Genomic DNA, 14,363 nt, shown 5'->3' on the forward strand with positions numbered 1-14,363 from the left:
CGAAAGTCTCCGTTCCTCAGACATATGACACCTTTAAATACCAGTTCAATTCTATGCCCATTTTATCCCGATAAAAACTATCACACAGACGGGGTTGCGAGCAAAAGTATTATTCTATGTAATGGATTGTCTGTCCACAAATTTGGAGGCTCGAAGTTAAAGAAGTGGGTGGTTAATACAAATACACTGCCCGATAATACAATTTGATTTACCAAAATGGCTTTTAAGAGCAGCTACTTTTGCCCGTGTAAAAAACACTTATCTATGTATTGCGTGGGCCATTAGAATCAATACGATACAAACTTACTTCCTATGAGATTGGACTCTTGGAGGCGTCTCGATGGTCATTAATAATTTACGGAGAACTTTTATCTTTAAACTTTTATCTATAAATAATTGACAAGACCCTTAGAAATGTATTTTATTTAGTTAAGTTATACGTGGCCTTTGGTTTGTGGAACTATGAAAAAATGATTTGAAATGTGTAGGAGGTGATAAGGCATTAGGTGTCAATCAAGCTTAAAAATTGAATATCCAAATGAAGTCATGGTAATTAAATTATGATATGTCCGTAAAACATAATGTCAATCATGTCTACACGATCGGTATTATTTAACAAAAACATTAGAACATTTTATTTTTAATTACGTATTATCAAAAAAATATTTAAAAGTAAATTAAATTAAGTTTAAAATTTGAAAAAGTTATCGACTGACGTTCCTTACATTCCAAAACAAAACACGTCATGAATTTATCCCGAAGAGGAAGGCAGAGATACAAATAGGGCACCCACTTTTCACCATATATTTGGTCTTATGTAATAGGAGGCGAGCCTGTCATCAACTCGGCAAAATTTCAAAGATACTGTAAAAAAAGACCCATATCACTTTACCCATATCAGGGATTTGAACTAGAGACCTAAACCCGGAAGCCGTACCGCACACGCAATGATACTAAGCTACCGAGACATTTCCATAATTCCATTCAAAGTTATGTTTGCTTTACATAGATTATGTTGTGTGTGACATTTTGCGAAACAAATCCTTAAAGTTGACTCAAGATACCGCCCTCACCGAAGGGTCTTAAGATCCAGCGATGTTTGTCGTTAGTCTTTACATGTTTACATAATTTATGAGCTAAATTTATTTCCGTAGTGTAATAATATTTCTGATTAATATTAATAATTTCATATAATTTCCGTGTATACGGCATTCATTTCATTAAATAATGTAAACTATATTGTTTTATACACGTACTTAAGTGTCATATTAACTTCATGTAGGATAGTTTATTTTTGATAAGCGTGCTACTTGTTATGGAATACAATGATTGTTACTGGGGAGTTTATAACAAAATATTGTTCCATTTATTAGAATAGTGAATTATTACGTGCCCTAAGTAATTGCTCTCAACAAATTCTTATGGCTGTATAATTGCTGCAACTCAAGTTCGCCCCGATATGCGATGTCAGCGGAGACGCTGTCAAATTAAGTTCGAAATCTTAAGATAGTTGCTAATTAATAAACCCAAATTAATAATAATACTATCAGCCCTGTATTATATGTTATCTCACTGCTGGGCACGGGCCTTCTCTACTATTGAGAGGGATTAGGCCTTAGTCCACCACGCTAGCCTAGTGCGGATTCAATTCCCCTTAAAGGAAGCGATACACCCAAAATAACATCAACTTAAAGGACGTCTTAATTCACAATATGACGGATTTAGACAGCAGGGTATTGTTTATGTAACAGCACCGAGTTAGCTGAGATGAGAACTTAAGATTGGTTAAATTAATAATCTAATATATTAATGTTTACTTGACATTTTACTCAAATGTGAGATTAATTTAGGAATGTTTATGAATAAAATAGTCTCGAAACCTCTTAATGCATTACTAGATTATGGTCGCGGCTTTGCCCACCTGTAAAAGTTTTTTTTTTTTCGGCATAAAAGTCACGCTATATATTTTCCCGGAATAGAAATTAGCCTACAACCTTCCCAGGGTCTTAAACTATCTCCATACCACTTTTTCATAAAAATCAGTTCCGTAGATTTTGAAAAAAAAAATCGCTAACATACACACATATACAAAAGGAGACTTAGTTCGGATTTTATCTCGATTTTTATGATATTATAATTTTCCCGTTATAGTTTTATTTCAATATTTAAGCTTCGCGTAAACATAAGAAATTATTAGGGGATTTTGTTTTATAATATGTATAGATTACTACTGTAGTGACAGTGAACATGGTATTCAAAAAATAAATATGCATAAATCCTACATATTTAGGTCTTTCAGCAGAACTGTACTCATCCCACGCGAGAATAATGATCACTTTACCAGAATAGTTCATAATGACAATCCAATGAACATGTTACGAATGTTTGCGTACAAATGTATGCGAAGTTTGCTTTATAGACAAAGCCTTAGATTAATTGATATCTGTATCAATGCAATATGGCTTTGTAGTCTGTTATTTACTTAGTTGGAAGTGATATTACATATGTTTTAGCGTGTCTTAGATAACCTACAAAGGACGCGCTGTGACCAAACTAACGGAATCAAAAAATCCGGTAAAATAATATCAGCCGTGTATTATATACTGTTCCACTGCTGGACACGGGCCTCCTCTACTACTGAGAGGGATTAGGCCTTAGTCCACCACGCTGGCCTAGTGCGGATTGGTAGACTTCACATACCCTCGAAATTCCTATAGAGAACTTCTCAGGTATGCAGGTTTCCTTACGATATTTTCCTTCGCAGTTACAGCAAGTGATAATTCACAAAGAATACACACATAATTTTTAGAAAAGTCAGAGGTATGTGCCCTTGAGATTTGAATCTGCGGACATTCGTCTCGGCAGTCCATTCCACAGCTAACTAGGCTATCGCCGCTTTTTTTAAAAAAAAACGGATACTTAATATGCATACTACATAGGTGAAACACACATACTATACCGTTTTGTGTAGTTATACACGCACACATAAATAAACTTTAAACTCAATAAATCTTACTGTGTTTTACGCACACTAATCTGCCATATACAACAGTTTTAAAAATGTGTCAGTGAGTATTTGATTTTATACGTTAACAAAAGAGAAGATCATGCAAGCCGCGTCCTTAAAATATTGTCTAAGTAGCGTGCAGATTATCCGTGACTTGTCAATTTGATTTTATCGTACACAAATATCTTGATGTAAGTGAGAATTAAGTAAAGATTTTTGTGCTTTTATCCCGTGTGTTTGAGGAAATTTTATTAATGCGAAATGTCATCGGACACAGGAGTAATATAATGATACATGGTTAAAGGATCCATTCGTTATCAGTGGCGAAGAGTGACATTTGCCAAGGGAACCCAACACAACATAAAAGTACTACTAATATGCATAATTGCGGTATGCAAATCGTTCCAATGAAAATTAGATTTTACATAAAGTACAAAAGGGTAGTCGACAGGAATCGAGTTATATCGCCACTAATAGTTATAAAGATAGTCCCTAGTACGCATTATCTAAATAATATTCATAACAAATATTATTATTTTGGCGCTGTACTAATATATAAATTTGCATGCTGTGGTCTCCTATAATTGAAGAGGCACGTCCACTGTGAATTGTACAAATGCTACGACATTGTATTTATTATATGCCGTGTATTCTTTGTTGGAGGTCCATAAATAAATGAATAAATTAAGTACAAATTTAGTATACTATGATTTACCCTTGGTTAGACAAAACTCAAAGCCGAAAGAAATGTGGACCACACAAGCAGTTGTCTCGCGATAAAATACTTCCTTACCACCATCCACATCAAGTCCATGAACAAAGGCATCATCTACGATTTCCATAAAGTCAAAAGCGGTCAACATCAACACACTTATTAACACAAAATAAACTTTAATTCCAGTTCAGGAAGGCAAACTAAAATTTTAGCGTTAAACATTATGCACTAAGACAAAGTAATATAATGTGTAGTAAAAACTTGAGTATGCTTTTAAAAGGGTTTTAAACAAAATTATTATATAAGCACTATACTTTTATTTAAATGGTGTCTCAGAGCTATTTAAATGGCTTCTAAACTGGATTTTAATTGCTATCGGAGTATTTTTTATTTATTACGTACATTTGTCACGTTCCATTAAACGTTCAGCGAAGAATATAAAAAATAATCCAGTGTGCTTAAAATGTACCAAGGTCTCATTCCTTGGATGGCGAGAGGCTCTGTCCAAGAGCCGAATCCTGCGAGGGTTGCGGTTGCATGCACTTGCGCACCTCGCGAGCTTCGATATTAGGGAGAGGGACTCGAATGGCGGGGTTTTAGTCGGTAGGACGGTTCATACCTGTGAGTCCGGCAGAAATCCGTAAAAGGATTTGGCCGTGTTAAAAAAACCGTGTGCTTAAAATGTAGAAAAAATACGGCGACTCCGTGTCGTTTTATTAGATTTTTTTGGGAGACTAACACGTGGCTGACCCATTGGTCTTTCCATCAATCACAAATATCAGAATTAAACGACATCGACTTACATATTGCGTTATTTTAGCACATTCTAAGGGAGCTGGTATTTTTATGATATAAGTATAGCATTTAGAAAATATAACAATATTATTTCTTTCTATCTCCATACGATTATATTCTTATATTTTTAATACAGACAATGCGACCCACATGTTTTAATATTTATGTTAAACATTTATTACAAGTGTATGAAACGTTTAGTAGTTGCACCTACAGTATCTACTTACATTGACATTTGCCAAGCTAACAGACCAGACAGATTATTTTTAACGTTCGAGCAGCTCTTAATTAATCAGTTCTTTGTATAACATATCTGATTTTTAGTATAATGAGAATTATAGTGACAATGTTGCACAAATTCCATGTAAATGCTTGGATAAGTTACATACGTCACGTACCGGATTGGTATATAAGCGCCGTTTGTTAATGAAATAATTCAGAACAAAAATCATCTCGTGTCTCATTTAATCTTGCCATAAACTTATGGCAAATGAACCATTGTTACCAAAAAATTTCTGTATAGTATCAATATATCTAATCAAGATAACTTTTTAATAAATAGGCAGTAGAGCGAAAGGATCATCAGAAACCCCACGCTAACGAGTCCACAAACACGATTAAAAATATTAAACAAAATTACTTCAAATTCATAAAATAACGCATGGAAAATACTAGTCAAATCAAAAAGTTGTTAATAAAACAGAAAGGGTAGATAAGCGGCCGTTGACAATAGTCTACTAAAATAAATAGAAGGGCCGTGTCTACACATTAAGGTTAATTTCCTGCTTCTATTGACTGTAATACGTATAGAAAATTGGATACAAGTTTTATTCCGTGTTTCCAAGGAACCCTTTTCTAATACTTTTTTTTATTTTCAATGACAATTCTTTACTTGAGTTTAAAAATATAATTTAAAATAGAACTTAATGTGACTGTTATAAATTGTTATGCGACGTATTTGTATCGTAAACACGCTCAAAGAGACTTCAGCCGCAGATGGCGTTGCGACCTCCGGTTGTGGTCGTGGCCTTTTCTATTCCAAGATGGACGGCAAGCCGCACATGCCGCGGCAGCAAGCCTCAGTCGTTTCCATAGATTTCAGACCTCAACTAAATTTAGTTCAAGTGACCATTAGAAAAATGTCTTTTTGAGATTGCATATTTTAAATTTTGACTCATTATTTTAATCAATTTTACTCCGTCAATTAATCCAAACCGATAATTCATTAGAAAAAAAATTCGGCATAAATAAAAACTATGATGTAGTTATTTTGTTCATTCACTCTCATTCTTTGCTTTGTTTCTGTGGATAGTGTGAGCGCCTTGCGATCCGCAGCACCAGTGGTGATGCGGTCGGCCGCACGCTACAATGTTACGTTGCTCGGAATAATTTCCATGGAAACCAGTAGTGTCGTTTACAGGTTGTGACTTGCGGCTGCGGTCTTGGTCTCTTCTCGGACTTGTAACTTTATGCGTATTTAGTAAAAACCAAAAATAGCTTTGATTTACCTTTTTAATATGAAGCACCAGGGTGGGACTTTCCCGCCCTCACACCCACCACTACAACTCCTGTAAGCCAGGATAAGCAGTGGCAAGCATTTATGACACCGAGCAGTGAAACTCGACGAGGCTCAAGGCACACTGATTTGTCTTTATCCCGCAACGAAATGAATGAAATAGATATATAGGGAGGAGATGGAAATATTAAGTGTCCACTTCCTTCAATAGCAAGGAGACAAAATAAACTAAGAAGGAATTTTAAACCTCAAGTATAGGGACGTTTACAACTAGATAAACAAGTTGTAAAGCGCCACGGATAAAAATTAAACGAAAGGGTCCTATCACACGAGCTGTTAGATTTGATTCCGATAATAGGCAAAGGAAATAGCAAGTAGCATAGTGATATTCTATCATTCTAATAAATTGTTCTATAACAAATTTCTCGTGGAGACTATTCTCTTCGAGTAATTTCGATATAACTTATTAAAACATATTTAATGTTACCTGTAATAGGTGAAGGTGACCCAAACTGACCACATTATTTTTGGGTCAAATTGATAATTAATTATTTCGTGCCCAATTTGGCAGAGGTCCGGCGTCTACATCATGGGACAGAATACATACGATGAATATATTATGCCTCTGTCTACCCTTTGCGAATAAAAAGGTGTGTATGAATTTAAATCTTCATATCTTCTATGATATTATTATCATATATTTATGTGTATAACTTAACGATTACTAACAGCACTAAAGCGGGATTGTATGGAAAAAGTTTATATTTAACAATTAGTTTGAATACACTTGTGGGCCACTTCTGTGAAGTCTTCCAGGTTGCAAATATATCCACGTTCTCGGATATAACCTTCAGCAATCATATGACCTACGACAAGGGTCCAAACCCGATTTGTCAATAGTTCCAAGGTAGAAGAGCAGCGGGTGGTGCCGAGTGCTGACACTGCTGCAGGGCACGTGCAACTGCAGCACGAACAGCATGCTGCACCCACCTGGACCACACTCTGAATACCAACTTGACGAGTATAACATCATGATTTCTTATATTTACGCGAATGAGACATTAAAATTAAACTAATTTTCGGATTCGATCGCGGTTTTTTATACTTCAAGACACTGTGAGCTCATTCTGCGTAGATCGAACAACCAACAGCAAAAATCTTAAAAAGTTGTATAATTGTAAAATGTAGGTAAATATTGTAACTGACTTTGCGTATGAACAACACCTCAGTCCCCCCCGTGACCATGAAGGCTGCAAAGTCTTCGAAACGTCGGGAGAAAACTGAAATATAAAAAACCGTGATAGAATCCGAAAAGTAGTTTAATTTTAGTGAGCATAACATCCCTCCACACTTCCAGCCTACGTCAATAAATCCAAAGTACTCAATTTAAAATTAAGTGATTAATTATATTGAATAACAATGTAAGCTCTCTTTTTGTTATTCATCATGCGGCCAGCACAAATTTTCATATAAACGAATTTATATCGAAGGTGAATTCAAACCACGTATTCGTTAGAAACAATTATTTTATAATCAACTCAATTCCTGTCACGGTCTTCATTTGTTATTGGAGGTAGACGAAATTTGATTTAAAAGGTATTTTAATACATATCTAGTAAATTTAGTACATTTTAGAACAAATAAAAAAATATATTACTAAGAGATGTGGTAAATAAATCTGTGAATACAAATATAGCTACTTATATTAAAAACGCAAAGGATTAGAATGTTATCTCAATTGCTTCTAACACATCTTTCTTGAGTTAATTATATTAACTAAACATTATTTTTTTTAAAAATTCATATTACATTTTAATTTAAAAATTAAAAGCAGTTATGGATATGCATTGTTTTTAAATCTAAGAAATCATAATCATTATAGGGTAAAGATACACAACAAAAAAAGGAAAAACATTTAATAAAAAAAAACATAGCGTCTCAAGTATAAACGAATTACAATGAACCAGTGTCTTGCTTTGAAAGCCTCGATGGTTGTTAATTGGGTTAAACATTTTGGTAGACAAGACCGCGGCCTTTAACTTCGTTATACGCCAGTCCAATTTAAATATACTTTTACCTATTAGTGAATACCGATTATTTTGCCCTGGCTAATAATTCAATTTATTTTTTTAAACCGCTAGATTTTGACGTTTGACACATTTGAATGTCTCTAAAGATTTTTAAATTTAGAATATATTTTTCTTCATGTATATTTGAAGAACACCAAAACTAACTGAATTGATTACCGATTAAATATTTGGGTAAAAACCCTGTTATGGACTTTTATTGGATAAAAAAGGCATTTATAAAACAAAATACATTCAAGGCTTGATTTTCTTGTGTGTATGATTCTATGCAGCAAATTTATTTGTTTTCTTCTAACAAACTTTACAAACTCTGACGTTTATAATTTTCATAGGCTATTGTAAATTTGTTACAAAAAATCCTTACAATAAAATCAAAGTATTTCTTTGACAAATTGAAAGGATTGAACCCATATAAATGAACAACTGTAATGAAATACAGTATGCTACTAACAATCAACAAAGTTCGCGTCTTCGGAGTTTCATATTAAAGTTCTGTTCGAACAATATCGAATATTAACCGTACTCAATAACAAATCGTAATATCTTATTGACTTGGATATTGAGCAATGGTATTCAAGTAGTCGGCCTTTCATAGTCAAAGCCTTTTTGGGTTGAAATTGTAGTAAAAAGTGTAGTTTTGACGAGATCTTGGCGGAGATAATATGAACTGAAAATACATGGTTTCACTCATAAAAGATATTCCTCCCTTACAATAAATGTTACATACAGACAGCTGGAGTGACGATCTGCGTAAGTTTGCTGGCAAGAACTGGATGCCACAGGCAGAAGACAGGGTAAAATTGTGCATATTGGAAAAGGCCTATGTCCAGCAGTGGACAAACATATAGACTGATGACGATGGCACATAGACGTGCCTTTTAACCCCGAAGAGGTAGGCAGAGATGCAACTGGAAGAAATGCAGCCTCTTTCCGCCGTGTGTATCCCATCTCATGATGTGATAGAGAACGAGCCTATCGCCGTATCGGATGCGACTCCGGTACTTTTATATTTTCTCGGGATAAAAAGTAGCCTTTAGTACTAAGGACTAATGTACCTATAAGAAAAAAAAACAAAATCAATTTAGTAGTTCTTGAGATTAGCGCGTTCAAACAAACACACTCTTCAGCTTTATATATCAGTATTTATAGATGTATAAAATTATTATTCCTTACTCAATAATATAAAAAAAATATGTTAGTAGATTGCGTAGCGTACCAAACTTATTGACCTTTAACTTTTTGCTGCCCACCTGAAATTTCATTTCCCTACAGACTCGTGGGCATGAGAAAACCAAAGTTTGCTCAAACAAGGAGTTAAACTTGTGCAACATAATTAACCTAAGTATCAAATTTTGTTACCGTAAGACTTGTCCGTCCGGGCACTAACTTCGTCAAAGTCCTAAGTTCATGATCATGGTTTATTCAATGTGGCTGTTAATGCATTTGTCCTATATATGGCTATTTTCAATAGATGATCACAAATTCAATCAAAGAAATGATCAAGAAAATAATGAAACCAATAAAATAAGTATATAATACGCATGTCAAAAAAACTTTGATCTGATTGGCCAATTTTGGTGATAGTTTCATATATCGATTGCGACCGTTTATTTAAACGGCGAATAGTGTCTGAATAATTTTGCTTAAATCATTTATAGTTAGACTGGGTGTTGCTCGCGGTTTGGCCCACTTCAAAAGTTTTTCCTGTCCTAAAAGAATCTAAAACTCTATACAATGCAAGCGCCATCTTTTATAAAATCTGATTTAAAATTTCTTTAAACTCTTGAGAGCAAATTACCGAAATGCAAAGGAGTTTGTGTTAATTCAGGACATGATCTGCGCGTGTGCCAAATTTCATCCAAATCCGTTGTTTCTGCATTTACTTCTTACAGACATACAAACATTCAAACATTCTGATTTATAATATTAATACGATACATCGCTCCGAACACATTCCGACTAATATGTTTAAACATCTTGTTGTGTGAGTGTGTGCGGAGAGGACCTCAAACTTTGGTTTTCAATATGGGCATTATAAATAGTTGTCTGTCAGTTCCTGCGTCTGAAGGGGCTAAGGTTTAATAAAAAAATATTTTGATAGCTTGAAAAGTGAATAAAAACGGACGCACGAAGCGACATGGTCGTAAAATTACAACATAAAGAGTAACAAAAATACCATACCTAAAGTAAGAAGAGTAGAATAGATTTGCGAAGTATGACATAGTCTCTATATACCCCTATAGTGTAAAGGCCTGCTACAAATGTATGTTTAGCATAATTATTTTTTCTTTACCTAAATAATAACTAGATAAACCTAGTTGTCAACAAATAAAAATAATTGTAATCTTAGGAACAGAAAAAGACTATGCAACATCCATTTATGTTATTACTTAGTGTTACAGATGTTTTCTTGAGAAAATATAGCGGAATGGTTTCTTTCAACGGAAAAGCATTATCAAAACTTGATTATATTCTCACCCCATATGTTGGAAGATGAAACAATGAGTTCTGAATATTATGCCTAGTCACGCAAACGTGTATCGAAAATATAAATACGCTTAACGAGTAATATAATAACTATATATTTGAGGCTTGACCCTTATTACAAACCTACATAGCTAAGGAATTATGAGTGGGTTACATCTCTGCTTACGGCTGAGAATGGAATAAAGCGTGATTCTTTAATCATACTGATGTATTATATATAATAATAATAATATCAGCCCTGGATTATATACTTGCCCACTGCTGAGCACGGGCCTCCTCTACTACTGAGAGGGATTAGGCCTTAGTCCACCACGCTGGCCTAGTGCGGATTGGTAGACTTCACACACATTCGAAAATCCTATAGAGAACTTCTCAGATGTGCAGGTTTCCTCACGATGTTTTCCTTCACCGTTAAAACGAATGATAAATTCACATAGAATACACACATGATTTTTTAGAAAAGTCAGAGGTCTGTGCCCTTGGGATTTGAACCTGGGGACATTCGTCTTGGCAGTCCGTTCCACACCCAACTAGGCTATCGGCACTATCTGGTGTATTATATTTTTATTAAATTATAGTCTGATATTCATAAATAAGGAAATGTGTGAAATAGAAATAAATTCGGAGACGGCGAACCGAACCTAGTAACGGCTTCATGTACTACACATTTAGATACTTATATAATATAATTTCTAAACAAAAGTCTGCTCAAATTACAACCACGTATTTTATAGACGTTTAAAAGAACTCTTTAAGAAACGCATGTAGTCTTAGTCCAAAGCGAAAATCTATAACCGCAAACCAAATAAATTCCCGAAAACGCCCGATTAAATTCATTAAGGGCTGACATCGTTCGTGGTAAACGTATTACGTAATTAGCAGAAGTGTTCGCACGAGTTTAGTATTCCGAGATGTTCTAGGGTCCCTGAGGATGGGTCCGAACATTACCTAAGCACAACTCGTGCGGGACAAACAAACGATCGGATTACGCAAAACACTCCCTTGAAATCTATAATGAGGTAGTTTGTTACGCATCATTGAAACTAGCTGTTCAAGGAATTTCGTTTAAGTATTATTAGAAAGATGACTGTGAAATTTAACGTAAATACTTAGTAAAGTTAAGGTTTATTAAGGCCGACATTGTGCGTTCAATGGGTCCTAGATGAATTCTGAGACAACGTACTCGTATAGCTATAAGTAGTTTTGGATTTAGATTATATAGTTGTGCGATAGCCTACTTGTGAGTGGAACGGTCTGCCGAGACGAATGTCTGCAGGTTCAAAACTCAAAGCCACGCCACTCTATCTTTTCTGAACTTATGTGTGTATTCTTTGAAGGAAAGTGAGGAAACGTGCATACCTCAGAAGTTCTCATAGGGCTTTTGAATTTTTCACAATCCGCACTCGGCTGGCGTGGTGGACGAAGATCTATCCTTGCCTTCTTTACTAATGAGAGGGATAACATTAGTAAAGAAGGCCCGTGCCGATTTGTGGGACAGTATATAATACAGGACAGATATATTTATTAGGTTATATCTTAAGCTTTGTTCTGTCTATGAATTAGATAAGCCAATAATCTTTCTATTTATCCAAGATAAAAATAGACTATGTGATAATTCTAGATTCTAGATATTATGTGTCAAATTTCATCTAAATAGACAGAGCATTTAATATCCATCTCTCCTAACATCTTGATAATCTTTCGCATTGAAACATTAGGTATGATATAAACTGAAATATTATAAGACATTAAGGAACACTTCCCAGATTTTAAATGTAGTTCAGTATGGAGCTGCATAATTGCAGGTCTACAGGTACATAGCCAAAGTGGGCAAGGCACACACTTTTCACTGTTAGTAGTCATAGGTACATATTGTTAATCAATTATCTTTCTTCAATGGTGAAGAAAAAAAACATTTGAAAGTCTAAATACCAAATAATTTCACGTTACAATTTCGAAGGTATGTGAAATCTGCCAACACGCAGTAGTCCATCGTGGTGAACTAAGGACCTCACAGTAAAAGGGGACGCTCGTGTCCATAAGTAACTCTGTATTACATAGCTAGCAGTAGCGGATATAAACGAGGCGAGGCCTCAGGTGAAAGCAAATAATAAGACACCAGGCCCCGGTCGGTACAAAAAAAAATCCCACTTTTTAACAGTTTCATGGTTAAATTGTAAAATAAAGGTGCTCTAACAAACCGCCTCCTACAAAGACCGCCTCTGACGACTAATGTTATTATATGGAGTTACACGTGTTCTATCAGGCGAGTGACTTCCTTGTCTCGCAATCCAGACAAAAATAGATAACATAGTGCGCTTCTCATGAGCTGTAGATTCAAAAATGCGCTCTATTTAAACCGTGTAACTCCCCTCTGCCCACGCTTGATAAATCGTTTCCTCCCAATCCCTTACGCTCTTCTCGAGAAGATAAAATCATCAGTTGTACAGTTGTTGCTCTCTTTTCTTCTCAATGTATTCTGTAAATTTAGTGATGTCCTTCCCCCTAACGTCGTATCCCTTCTTCAGCAACGTTTTTTCTTAATTTAACTCCCTAAATGGCATACTACAATGGAACTGTAGGAATATAAAAAATAAGAAAAATACGGATCTCATAAAAATTTCTAGTGTTTATTAGGATATTTTTTCATATACACTTTGTACACATGGTTTACAGGCGGACTTAATGCCATGGGCATTGTCTTCCAGTCAACCAGGTGGTGTACAGAGGACGGAGACAGGTGTATAATAAAAATAAAGAGAAAAACGCATAATACGTGTAATGAGAGCATTTATAAAACTTCAAATTGCTACTTTTTAAGTTCAATTAAATCTCTTAATATTTTAACATTGCTGCTATGTCGCGTTTAAACGAGTCTTCAGGATTCAGCCTCACCTGCTCGCGATCCATTCACTAATGCACGATGCATCTTGGTGTATCGCGATTTTAGACTAGAGGCCTCAAACAAGTTATCTTTTTACAATCGTTAACACTTATAGCAAATGATGTTAGAGAATTATACCTATCGATGTTACGTGCTCGAAGCGAACGAATAGACAAGAAAATATAATAATCACTACATAATATAAAACAAAGTCGCTTTCTCTGTCCCTATATCCCTTTGTATGCTTAATATGCTTAAATCTTTAAAACTACGCAACGGAATTTGATGCGGTTTTTTTAATAGATAGAGTGATTCAAGAGGAAGTTTCATATGTATAATAACATCCATTAAGTAGTGAAGAAATACTGTTATTTTGTTATGTTATACCCGTGCGAAGCCAGAGCGGGCCGCTATGTTTTTATATACAACGTTCACAGTTTTTCTGTAGTGTATTCAGTATCAGCATTGCACCCGTGCGAAGCCGGGGCGGGTCGCTAGTAAAGAATAAAGTAGAAATGTTTGCAAGTTTTCTGAGATTGCAAGGTGAATGAGCAACTTCCTAAACTCACGCGGAATTGATGTCTAATTATCAACATTTGTTCTTGAAATTTGTTGTTTTACACATACATCACGCCTTTATTCCCTAAAGGATAGGCAGAGGTGCAACCAGGGCACCCACTTGATGTAATAGGAGGCGAGCCTATCATCACATCCGGCACAAATTCCAGACTCCGGGTTGACAGGATAGAAAACCCAATATCACTGTCCGATCCGAGTTTCGAATTCAGGACCTCAGACCGATGTCGTACCGCACACGCAATACAATACGCCACTGACGCAGTAAGGCATTAATCGTTTTGAAAGATTAAATT

The sequence above is a fragment of the Manduca sexta genome, chromosome 15, assembly GCF_014839805.1.
Source record: "Manduca sexta isolate Smith_Timp_Sample1 chromosome 15, JHU_Msex_v1.0, whole genome shotgun sequence".
NCBI classification, from domain to species: Eukaryota; Metazoa; Arthropoda; class Insecta; order Lepidoptera; family Sphingidae; genus Manduca; species Manduca sexta.